General features: G+C 47.7%; 2 protein-coding genes across 2 annotated transcripts in view; both read right to left on the bottom strand.

Annotated features, from left to right (window-relative positions):
* Window positions 1-12,963, bottom strand: part of LOC138846458 (TBC1 domain family member 3D-like) — a 137,463-nt gene that overhangs the window by 13,196 nt on the left and 111,304 nt on the right. The window lies entirely within an intron of this gene.
* Window positions 1-12,963, bottom strand: part of LOC103347487 (TBC1 domain family member 3D) — a 94,233-nt gene that overhangs the window by 74,019 nt on the left and 7,251 nt on the right. The window contains exons 3-5 of the mRNA XM_070062359.1: window positions 7,273-7,431; window positions 4,673-4,809; window positions 1,170-1,288 (exon numbers count right to left, since the gene is read on the bottom strand). The gene's annotated coding sequence lies outside the window, so the exon portion shown is untranslated. The remainder of the gene's footprint in view (window positions 1-1,169; window positions 1,289-4,672; window positions 4,810-7,272; window positions 7,432-12,963) is intronic.

The following is a 12,963-nucleotide window of genomic DNA, read 5'->3' as shown; positions in this document are numbered from 1 at the left end:
CAGTGCACCAGTACCAGCTTATGCAAATAGAGACAGGACTGGGCTGCTCCCTATACAGCCTTTCTTCTGTTAACACCACAGTCTGGGAAGTGAGAGACAGAGGAGCTCCAGGTGAGAGTGGCTGCCCCACAGACTACAGAAACAGAAATCCAGCCCTCAGTAGTGCTCCTTAAAGAGCAGAGATCACAGGCACACCGTGCAGAATACAGCCTGGTGCAGGGGCCCACTCTAGGGAACCATCACACAGTAACCACACACCAGGAAGAAGGAGCCGTGACAGGGATGTAAGTTACGTGGATGTACCCACATTCTTATGGGAACACACAGCACAAAATGGCTTGAAAATCTAGCTGGCTGTCAAGAAGAAACTGGTTAAATCCAATAACCACATCAGTCATAGTCACCCATGAAAAAGACTCAAAGTGGTTAGGAGAGGGATATGGATTGGCAAAGAACCTCCACAGCTACTCCTAAGCTAATTCTGCAAACAAGACAGCCTGTTCTCTTCCTAAGAAAGTCCATGCCCAGAGAGGTGTCTAACCTCATGGACAGAGGGTAGGATCCAGGCTCAAGGGGGTGTAAGTGCAGACAGAGGGCGGATCCAGGCTCACAGGGGTGTGTAAGTGCACCGACAGAGGGCGGGATCCAGGCTCAAGGGGGTGTAAGTGCACTAACAGAGGGCAGGATCCAGGCGCACAGGGGTGTGTAAGTGCACTGACAGAGGGCGAGATCCAGGCGCACAGGGGTGTGTAAGTGCACTGACAGAGGGCAGGACCCACGATCACATGGGTATGTAAGTGCACCAATGGAGGGTGGGAAGGTCACAGCCCACAGAGGCCTCCAGGAGGAAAGACGTGGGACAGAGGCAGGCATGTGGTCAACTTTTTTTTAATGCTCCAGCAGTTTTATTTCAAGAAAGCTTTTCTTTAGAATTACTCTACTACTTTTTATAAGTTGTTTTTTTAAGTCAAAAGGCACAGAGCTCAGGCCCGGGAGGGGGTGCCTGAGAATTCTACTCACAGCCAGTTTGACCAGCACCAACTCAGAGGCTGCCTCCTGCAGAACCCAGACCTTCAAAACCTGCTCGCGGGTAACTGATGGCACATAAATGCAGACACGAACTGAAGGCGTTTACTCATGATTCCTGTGACTTCAGAACCTGTACTTACACAATCTCGGCGCTGTCTTCACAGAAGTCAATGTGCAATGTAACAGGCTTCATGCAGTACAACCGGAACTTTTTGCTCTGTAGGGAAGCTGCATAAATGATTCCACTGCAACTCGGATGCTGACAAATGAAGCAGAGAGAGTTCCATTATAAAACACACAACACAGAACAGACTCCTTTATAGCTCACCTAGGTCAGTAACATGCTTGCCGTAAAACAAAGTAAAGGACATCCCTTTCTGATTCTAACACAGCCTCCAACAGATGCTTGGAGACATCTGGCCAAGGGGACAAAACTGCTTCTTGGAGGGTGGAAAAAATCTTTCTGTAAAAGCAGAGAGATCCTACATAGTGATTCAGTGTATCTGTGGCATCAAAATTTCATGGCACAGGGGCAGGAATTCAGGGAGAGTGTATCTGGTGAGGCTCCTCAGGTTAAGACACACTGTGCAGCTGGCACTGTGGCGCAGGTGAAGGTGCCACCCACGGCGCCAGTGTCCATGCGAGTGCCAGCTTGGGCCCAGATCCACTGCCGATCCAGCTCCTTGCTAATGCGCCTGGGACATCAGTGAAGACAATTCAAGTACTTGGGTCCCTGTGCCCACATGGGAAACTCAGATAGAGTTCTGGGTTCCTGGTTTCGGCTTGGCTGTGGTGGGTATTTGCAGGAGTAAACCAAAGGATGAAAGATACACTTCTCTTTCTTTCTCTCCTTTTCTGTCACTCTGCCTTTCATACCACAAATCAGAAGGAAGGGAGGGAAGGAGGGAGGAAGGGAGGGAAGGAGGGAAAGAAGGAACAGAAATACTGCACAGGGGCAGGCATGTGGCCTACCTGCTGGGATGCTGCTTGGGATGCCCTGATCTCGTGTCAGAACACCTGGGCTCCAGTTCTTGTTCCACACCCAATCAGCCTCCTGCTGGTGCAGGCCCTGGGAGGCAGCAGGTGGCTGGGTCTCTGCCACCCACAGGAGAGACCACATTGAGTTTCCAGTTCCTGGCTCCAGCATGGCCTACCCAGGGCTGTTGTAGGTATTTTAGAAGTGAAACAAGAAGGCACGCACGTTCTCGTGCGCGCACGCTCTCTCGTCTCTCTGTCTCTGTCTCTCTCTCTCTCATCTCTCTGCCTTTCAAATACATAAAAAGTGAAAAATAAAAGGAAACACTGAATAACAATGAATAAGCCTGTGAAATAAATTCCACTTACTACGTGACCAGAATTACTCCAACAGTGCTGTCTATGAACAGATGTTTTAATAATTAGTATTTGCCAACTTTGCACAAAACAGCTGATGGACGGCGAGGTGACAAGTAAGGCAAGCAACAGACATGTCAACATATTTCCTCACCATCAAGCAGCTCTCTTCCCTGAAGCCCTACCCTTTGTCTTAGACAGGTTAGAGCTCTACTTAATCGTTTGATTTTCTTGCCAAAAATAAACTCAAAACACCAAATACAAAAGGAAAAGCTCCCCAGATGGCTAAACACAGTAAGTACTTTAAAAAAAAAAAAAGATTTATTTATTTGAAAGAGTTGCACAGAGGGAGAGGGGGAGGGAGAGGGGGAGGGGGAGGGGGAGGAGGAGAGGGAGGGGGAGAGGGGGGGAGAGAGAGAGAGAGAGAGAGAGAGAAGGAGGGAGGAAGGGAGGGAGGGAGGGAGAGGTCTTCCATCCACAGGTTCACTCTCCAATTGGTCACACTGGCTGGAGCTGTGCGGATCTGCAGCCAGGAGCCAGGAACTTCTTCCAGGTCCTCCTGCACACGGGTGCAGGGGCCCAAGGACTCGGCTTTCCCAGGCCATAGCAGAGAGCTGGGTCAGAAGTGAAGCAGCCTGGGCTTTTTAACCGGCACCTATATGGGATGCCGGCACTGCAGTTGGTGACTGTACTGCTATGCCACAGCGCTGACCCCAAGTACTTTTATAACAATTATGGTCACAGAGGTGCAGAATCTCAAGCTGGGGAGGCACCTACTTTTCCCTTGAGTATCTGCAAATCCTCCATGTCTGATGAGCCCTTCTGCCACGAAACTCCTCTACGTGAGAGACACCTCTTACTGCACCGAAGGCTAGCTGGCTCTGCTCTTTTTGCACTGGAATAAGAGTCCTTGTGTTTGCCTATTAAATGGACATCCTTTTACTCTGGGACAAACCATGGGACAATTATCACTAAACACCAACAGTGACTTGTGCTGGCTTTTTCTTAACATTTATTTATTTGAGAGGTAAAGTTATAGACAGAGAGAGGGAAAGACAGAGAGGTTGGTCTTCCATTCTCTGGCTCACTCCCCAAATAGCTACAATGGCCAGAGCTGGGCCAATCCGAAGCCAGGGGCTTCTTTGGGTCTCCCACGTGGGTGCAAGGGCCCAAGCACTTGGGTCATCTTCTGCTGTTCTCCAAGGCCATGAGTAGGGAGCTGGATTCAAAGTGGAGCAGCTGGGATCTGAACGGGTGCCCATATAGGATGCTGGCACGGCAGGCAGAGACTTAACCTACTATACCACAGCACCAGCCTCGTGTGCTGGCATGTTCCCTCCCCCCTCCCCACCCAGAAACCATTTATTAAAACTTCATGCATTTTACCAATACAACTTTAGGAACACAGTGATGTGCTAATGTTTTCTAGTGAGCTGTGACATGCAGTCCCACAGTCAATGAAGGTTACTGTCAGGACGAGCCTGAACTGTCTCCGCACCCTACGTGATAGCCACACCTTTACTCTGTGACGCAGAACAACCAGGAATACGCACTTGAGTATATAATCTGCTCTCTGCAACCTGAGGGTGGCCATCAATTTCCTCCTCCATGGAGACACGGAGAGTTTCTCTCTACCTCCTGGTGGTGAGGCAAACCGCACTGAAGGACCCACCCCATCTCACGTGCAAACTAAGAGGACAGGCCAGAGAGCAGCTGGCACAGGGCACCCAGGAGACGAGAAGGGAACAGCCTGAACCTGCCCTGCCCCACCCTAGGCAGGCAAGTGGAGAAAGGCCACAGTCACTCTCTCTGTCCTCATTAGGACCATTTGCTCCTCTAGTCATGGATGCAGAATGGAAACCTGCAGTCTTCCTTCATCATTTATCTGAAAGTCAGAGACAGAGAGACAAACAAAGATGCCTGTCCACTGGTTGATTCATTTCTCAAATGCGGCAACAGCCAGGCTGACACCAGAAGTCCAGAACTCAGTCTCCCGTGTGGGTGGCAGGGGTCAACTTGAGCCCTCATGTGCTGCCTCCCGGGGGTGCACTGGCAGAAAACCAGAGTGGAGAGTGGAGCTGAGATTTAAGTGCAGGCACTCTGATGTGATGCACAGGCATCCAAGTCGTGACTTCATCACCGCGTCAAATGCCTGTCCCAAGTTTTCATTTCTTAAGGCACAAAAATGCTCAATGTCTTCTTTTCACAAAAGGTAATCCCCTTACTTTAAAAACTGACATTCTCCTTTAAAATTCATCATTATCTCCTTAAAGAGAGTAAGGCAAACAGACATAAAACCACACATACGTACTTTTTAGATTTTACTGGAATGTACCTGGCGAAGTCTACAAGGAAACACTCTGCCAGGTAATGGTCTGCTGAAGACATGACTGACTTAATGACGGCCCTGCACCAGCACCGTAGCTCCGGACAATACACCACACAGACCTGCAAAACAGAAGGCAGGCTTTATTACGTTCAGCAGTAAAACCTCTAGTCACGTGATGACAGCCCTAAAGGCTCCTCTCAACATCGTCTCAGCCTGTACCCAACTTACAGGAGATGACACAGGTGTAGGAGGCTGCCCAAACTGAGCACTGTCTCCCAGGAAAAGGCCCCCCAGGAAACAGGGATCAGCTGAAAGGAAAGTGCTAAACGGGAAGAATTCCAGCTCACCAATACAGAAGGAGTGGGAGAAATCACCATATTGACAACTAATGGGCTGGCGCCGCGGCTCACTAGGCTAATCCTCCGCCTTGCAGCACCAGCACACCGGGTTCTAGTCCCGGTCAGGGCGCCGGAGTCTGTCCCGATTGCCCCTCTTCCAGGCCAGCTCTCTGCTATGGCCCGGGAAGGCAGTGGAGGATGGCCCAAGTGCTTGGGCCCTGCACCCCATGGGAGACCAGGAGAAGCACCTGGCTCCTGGCTTCGGATCAGTGCGATGCGCCAGCCACAGCGCAGTGGGAGCAGCAGCCACTGGAGGGTGAACCAACGGCAAGGAAGACCTTTCTCTCTGTCTCTCTCTCTCACACTATCCACTCTGCCTGTCAAAAAATAAAAAAAAAAAAAGAAAAAGAAAAGAAAACAAATGAGGGGCCCATGCTTTGGCATAGTAAAACCACTACCTGCAGTGCGGGCATCCTATATTGGTGCCGGTTCGAGCCCTGGCTGCTCCACTTCCAATCCAGCTCTCTGCTATGGCCTGGGAACACCGTAGAAGATCGGCCAAGTCCCTGGACCCCTGCACCTGGCGTGGGAGACCAGGAGGAAGCTCCTGGTTCCTGGCTTCGGATCGGCACAGCTCTGGTTGTCGCGGCCAACTGGGCAGTGTACCAGGGAGTAGAAGACCTCCTCTCTCTCTCTCTGCCTCTCCTCTCTGCGTAACTCTGACTTTCAAATAAATAAATCACTCTTTAAAAAAAAGAAAACAAATGAAAGTGGATTCGGGCAGTGACAGCCACTGAATGGAGAGAGCATGAAGTGAAACACTCACAGCAGTGCCACGAAGGAGGGGTCATCCTAGCATGGCTTGCAAGTGGCGCTCTCTCCCATGTTAAACCCACGTGAAGGTAACAGCACACCTGTTCTTCAAAACAAGTGACCCCGAATCTATTCACAGTGTCCTGTTTAACCACCTCTCCACAAAAGGACAGGGAGAAAGCGCTCACCTCCTGGGTAAATGCTCACTGTGAGGAGGCCATCATGCTTTCCCAAACAAGACTGCACTTAAAGGACCACTGACCCCGTTCCATCCCTCCAGTAAGTCACTGCTATGGAAAAATAACAAATTGGTCACTAAGGACATTTGTGGGCACGAGGGAAGGAATTCAGATGAGGTCTTGTCTCCCTCCTAACGAGTGTTCATGTCCTTCCCCTCCATGCTATTACCGAAGTTCACACTTGGAACATGGCTGACCCAAGAGAAAATCAGACCACAGCAATGGTGGCTGAGGCTGCACGAAAGCAAAGAAGCCCTGATGTGGAGCACAGAGCAGAAACAATCCCAAGTCAGTCAAATCCCAAGTCAGTCAAAGCCATGAGCAACCAAAGAGGGAGGCACTGGCCCAGAACCGAAAACCCCAGGTCCTCTTTGCCAAGGTCCGTATACCTGCCCTGGCTCCCACCGCCAGGAAGACGGCCCTAACACCTGGATCTGGATGGCATCTATCCCAAGGCCCCACTTGGACCTACACAAGCACCACCCCCTGCCACCATCAGCCTGAGTCTCATGCAACCCAAAAACCTAACACAAGGCAACAACCATGAACGTTAAAATACTCTAATCACATTCATCATTCTAAGCTCCTGAAATATTTTTAACAATTATCTGGTAGACAGAGCACTCCCACCCAATGATTCACTCCCCAAGGACCACAACAGCTGGGGGGGGACAGGGTGAAGGCTATGAGCTAGGAACTCAATCCAGGTCTCTCAGGTGGGTAACAGGGACCTAATTACTGGAGCTATCTATCATCTGGTGCTTCCCAGGGTCTGTGTATTAGCAGGAAGCTAGAATCAGGAACCGAATGCAAACACTCTAACATGGTGGTGTTTCAACTACCTGGCCAAACACCCACCCCTACATCCTGATTAGTGTTTCAAGATAGGATAATTAAAGGCTGGTGCTGGTTCCAGTTCCGGCTGCTCCACTTCCAGTCTGGTTCCCTGCTAATGAGCCTGCGAAAGCAAAGGAAGATGGTCTGAGTCCTTGGGTCCCTGCACCAACGTGGGAGATCCAGATGGAACTCCTGACTCCTGGCTTCGGCCTGGCCCAGTCCTGGTCATTAAGGCCATTTGGGGGTTGACCTAGAGGATGGAAGATCTATCTGTCCCTCTAACTTTGCCTTTCAACTAAATAAATCGTTAAACAATAATAAAGATACAATAAATAAAGCACATTCAGATACATACCTGTCCTTCTTCCAACATTAATGGTTTTATTTCTGTATCTTTACACATGCTGTTATAGAAGTCATTCATGGCGCTATTTAGTTTTTGATAGTCGACTTCATGATCCAAAAAGGGACTACATCCTTTTATAATAACCCAGAAGCAATCTGGATCTTCAACCTGCAGAATTTTTAGAAGATTATAAAATAATGCATGATTTCTTTTAAAACCAAATAAACCTCAGAACCATGTAACTTTCTAATTTAAGTGATCTATCATTTTTGACAACTACCTTTCTCTTAAATGGTCATACCAAAGAGCCAAAGATAAAATTTAAAACATGTAATCAATAATATGCAATTCTCAATTATGTAGTACAACTCAAAAAGCAATCAGTTCTATTTGGTCTCCTGTAGCTTAAAAATATAAATATTAAACATATTCTTCTTATTAAAATACCTATTAAAACATCCATATATACAAAAGGTTCAGAACATTTTTAGTATTCTTTTTGTGTAAGAAAAATAAGTATGAATATATATACAGCCTGCTCATATTTTTTTAAATGACAGCAGATGAACCAAAACAAATACAGATTACCTCCTACAGGAGAAAAGAATGGAGTGGAAAGAATAAGGATGAAACTTAGACTTCTCTGAATGGGTCTTATCTACTATTGTTATTAGAAACCAAGATTTTTATTGTTAGGGGAAAGAATTATAAAATGGAAAATTAAATTTTTTAAAAGATTTTATTTGTTTGAGAGGTAGAGTTACAGAGAGAGGGAGAGACAGAGAAAAAGGTCTTTCATCCGCTAGTTCGCTTCCAAAATGCCCACAATGGCCAGAGCTGGGCAGATCCAAGACCAGGAGCCAGGAGCTCCTTCTGGGACTCCCATGCAGGTGCAGGGGCCCAAATACTTGGGCCATGTTTTACTGCTTTTCCAGGCCATACAATAGAGCTGGATAGAAGAGGAGTAGCTAAGACATGAACTGGCGCCCATAAGGGATGCCGGCACCACAGGCAAAGGCTTAGCCTATTATTCCACAGCACCAGCCCCCCAAAATTAAGTTTGATTGACAACATCACTAAGAACTCATGATTTGGGGCCGATGCTGTGGTGCAGTGGGTTAAAGCCCTGGCCTGAAGCGCCAGCATTCCATATGGGTGCCGGTTCGAGTCCCGGCTGCTCCACTTCCGATCCAGCTCTCTGCTGTGGCCTGTCAAAAAAAAAAAATCGTGAGTTTTTTTTTTTTAATTTAATTTTATTTATTTGAAAGAGTTACAGAGAGAGGTAGCAGTAGAAGATGGCCCAAGTCCTTGGGCCCCTGCACCCACGTGGGAGACCTGGAGGAAGCTCCTGGCTTCGGATTGGCACAGCTCCGGCCGTTGCAGCCATCTGGGGAATGAACCAGCAGATGGAAGATCTCTCTTTCTGTCTCTACCTCTCTCTGTAACTCTTTCAAATAAATAAAATTAAATTTTAAAAAAGAACTCACGATTTTTTTCTTTTGACAGGCAGAGTTAGTGATAGAGAAAGGTCTTCCTTCTGTTGGCTCACCCCCCAAATGGCCGCTACAGCCAGCATGCTGCACCAATCTGAGGCCAGGAGCCAGGTGCTTCCTCCTGGTCTCCCATGCAGGTGCAGGGCCCAAGGACATAGGCCATCCTCCACTGCCTTCCCGGGCCACAGCAGAGAGCTAGACTGGAAGAGGAGCAACCGGGACAGAATCCAGCGCCCCAACTGGGACTAGAACCTGGGGTGCCGGCGCCACAGGCGGAGGATTAGCTAAGTGAACCATGGCACCGGCCAGAACTCATGATTTTTCAGAGGTTTTTCCTAACTCTGTCTACTGAAAAGGTATGGAAGCAGAAACACCCAGAGATATGGAGTCTAAGTTACCAGTGGCAGGAATAGAAGAGTTCACCTTAGTAATCGTATTATTTTTCTGAATGTTTGACTATTCTGATAATAAATAACTGGAAAATGAATAGCAGTCATTCTGGCAAGGGCAAAATAGTGTATAAGTTACACACACAGCACAATTATGAACCCTGAAAAAACACAAAATAAATGAAGAGCTAGCAAAAGCAACAGACACTGGAGAGCTGACCCTCGAAAGAAGGAACTTCACTGGGCACTTCCCAGAACACCTCCCAGTTGTACAGAGTGGCAACAACTCAACACAAAGTCACACTGTGGCTCGGGGAATCAGAGCTGTCGGTGCCAGTGAGGATTAGGGGGAGAAATTCTGAAATAGAGCCATAGAGGGAGCCCTGATGTCTGCACATCAACACCCCTCCCACCCTTGCCAAGTCCTGAACGGCAATGGGGGAGACAGCAAGGAGTACTGAGTAAGTGAGCAGTGCAGGGCTCAGAGGAGCACGCAGTTACAGCTGCTGCCCCTAGAAACAGCACTCCGGGCATGTGGCTCCATTCAGTCCTTCGCACTCAGAGACAACCAGATTCCAGCTTCCAGCAGCACAAGGCCACAACCCTGGGATGACTGCAATTATTCATTAAAGTGCTCACTTGAGTGGTGAGCATGTGGCCTAACAGTCATGACACTCACTGAATCCCCCCGCCAGAGTGCTAAAGATTCAATATTCAGTTCCAGCTCCTGACTCCAGCTTCCTGCTAATGCAGAGCCTGGGAGGCAGCAGTGATGGCCCAACTGGGTTCCTGCTACCCATGCAGGAGACCTGGAATGGGTTCCCTACTGCCAGCTTTGGCTTCAGTCCAGTCCTGGCCATGGCAGGCGTTTGGGAAGTGTATCAGTAGATAAGAGCTATTTCTCTCCCCCGCCCCCTGTTACTCTTAAATAAAATGGATAAATAAATAAGCAAGCCTGCCTGCCTGCCTGCCAGCCTGAGAAAGCTCCACAATGCCAGAAGAACTGACTGTTCAGGCTATCATCTGAGGCAGGCCCCAACCTTCCGTTCTTAGAGACTTCACTCAAAAAAGCTTACAAATCTGTAAGTGTGTCCCTGCTCAGTAGCCACTCCTATGAGGCCAGGGCCGCCATGCCAGTTTCTGCAAGAAGACAGCGTGCTAACTTCCATAACTTCCAGCTAGCACACACAGCTGGGATCACCGCATTTACCCTGAATGACCTCTTCTCACTCTTCCCTTGAGCTGTGCCAACCCCAGCCCTCCCTTTAAAACACCCAGGCACCTCCGCACCACTGGTGATGGAGCTCAGCTCTCCTCAGGAGGTACTGAATAAAATCTGTTTTCACTGCTTTAACTAGTCTCTGGCCAAGTCAAAACTGTGCTTCTTAGTGAAATAATAAAGAAAGGACATGGATTGTAAGATTGGAATGGAAAAGATAAAATGGTTTAGGTAAGCTGCAAAAGGTGTGTGGAAGTCTTAAATGCTTATAAAATTTTCTTGTTAGCTACAAAAGTTATCAATCTGTTTTTTTTTTTTTTGACGTAAGATTAAAATCTGATCCTCTGTAAAAGCAATGAGGTTGATGAAATACATAAGTGTTAATAGATATTTGGGAAAATAGTCTTTTTGTATCCTACTGAGATAATCTTTGTCTCATTAAGTTCTACTTGTTTAAAAACAGCTGAGTTTTAAAAGTTTTAAAGTTTTAAAAGTCTGTTTAAATATGGACTTGTTTTACATGTCAAGCATAGAAAGCCAAGACACTGTGGCAAAAAATGTTTTACATGAAGGATCTCCGTGAGGCCCCAGTGAAAAGAAGCAGCCATCAAAAGAGGATGTACTTTTCTCTAAAGGGAGGAGAGAACTTCCACTTTGCTTATGGCCTTGTCCAAATACTGAGAGTTGTGGACTCAAAAGGCTTCCTTAGTCTAGGCAGCTCATGTCAAGAGCCTCGGGGGGTCACTGACATCATAGATTTAAAAAAATTAACACTCTTAAGATTTCTTTATTTGAAAGTCAGAGTTAGAGAGAGAGGTCTTCCATCTGCTGGTTCACTCTCCAATTGGCCGCAATGGCTGGAGCTGTGCCAATCTGAAGCCAGGAGCCAGCGCCCATATGAGATGTCCGCACTTCAGGCCAGGGCGTTAACCCTTTGCACCACAGCTAGCCCCATTAATTTTTTTTTTCCTCTTTTCTTTTTTTTTTCTTCCGACAGGCAGAGTGGACAGTGAGAGAGAGAGAGAGAGAGAGAGAGAAAGGTCTTCCTTTTTGCTGTTGGTTCAACCTCCAATGGCTGCTGTGGCTGGCGCACCGTGCTGATCCGATGGCAGGAGCCAGGTACTTATGTGCAGATTGTATGTCTATATAAAAATTATTAAAAACGGTTTTGATTGCTTATGGATAAAAAACACTCATATAATGCCGGCGCCGCGGCTCACTAGGCTAATCCTCCGCCTAGCGGCGCTGGCACACCGGGTTCTAGTCCCGGTTGGGGTGCCGGATTCTGTCCCGGTTGCCCCTCTTCCAGGACAGCTCTCTGCTGTGGCCAGGGAGTGCAGTGGAGGATGGCCCAGGTGCTTGGGCCCTGCACCCCATGGGAGACCAGGAAAAGCACCTGGCTCCTGGCTCCTGCCATCGGATCAGCGCGGTGCGCCGGCCGCAGCGCGCCGACCGCGGCGGCCGTTGGAGGGTGAACCAACGGCAAAGGAAGACCTTTCTCTCTGTCTCTCTCTCTCACTGTCCACTCTGCCTGTCAAAAAAAAAAAAAAAACACTCATATAATACTGCTAAATTAACACAAATTACCTTTCTGGTGCACCTGACTTAAATAAATATGATAAATAGGCTGTTCTCAATTTGTTGGTACAGAAAAACTAAAAAAAAATTTTTTTAAGTCATTGACATGTTTGCATTTGGGTCTGCTGGTCAAACAAGTTGCACTTGTGTTAGGTATTTGCAACCATAAAGGTATACTATTTATCTAAAAACAATATAGTTAGAGGTATAATACAGTGCTCATTGCTCCCTAAAGTCCAATTTAAAGTTGTTCTTTGGCAAATTAATAACAAAATTTATAGACAAATTAGGTAAATGATCTTCATGTTTTGATCGTACTTAAAGAACATAGCTCTCCTCATGGGCATTGCATTGTTTCAAAAAAAAAAAAAAAACTGTCAAAACATGCCTGTGACTACAGACTTCTAGCTCAGCCACCAAAGATTAAGGACAGAACTCAACAACCCCTTAACTGACATCCTAGAGGATGCCTCTGTGGTCTGCTTTAGCAGGAGGAATGTAAAGATAGCTGTCAAGCCAACTAATAGCTACTTTACATAGTGTTCTGCCATCAAAGAGACCCAGTGAGGCCAGTCTACCCCAAATGGCATCAGGCTTCAATTTGGAAAGCCAGGAGATGGGGCAAACAGCCATCCTGAAAAAAAGCCAGCCTCTACCAAATTCTGTCAAGAGCTGGGTGAATGGAATTGCCTTGGGGCTGAAGGGATCCCAGGTTAGAACCACAGATCCTACTGGCTCCAAGCTCAAAGAGCCCTTTACTCTGCCAGCTTCCAAGATAACTACTGCCATTGAGGGCAAGGCCTCGGGTCAGGACAGGCAGGACTGCAATCTTCCTTTCAGAAGTGCCGCCTCTTCTGTACTACCCTCCTGTTCAAGCCAGCTCTTCTCCCAGGCCGCCTAGGTAATGGAGTCAACAGGGCGTCTTCCCTCATGAGGTTCACACCTTTCTTATGATGTCTCTTCCACTATCCCATGTAAAGACAGAGAGAGGTTGGGCCTCATACGTACCTGGCCAGGCCTA

This window comes from Oryctolagus cuniculus, chromosome 18 (assembly GCF_964237555.1).
Source record: "Oryctolagus cuniculus chromosome 18, mOryCun1.1, whole genome shotgun sequence".
NCBI lineage: Eukaryota > Metazoa > Chordata > Mammalia > Lagomorpha > Leporidae > Oryctolagus > Oryctolagus cuniculus.
This window is presented reverse-complemented; position numbering and strand designations above follow the sequence as displayed.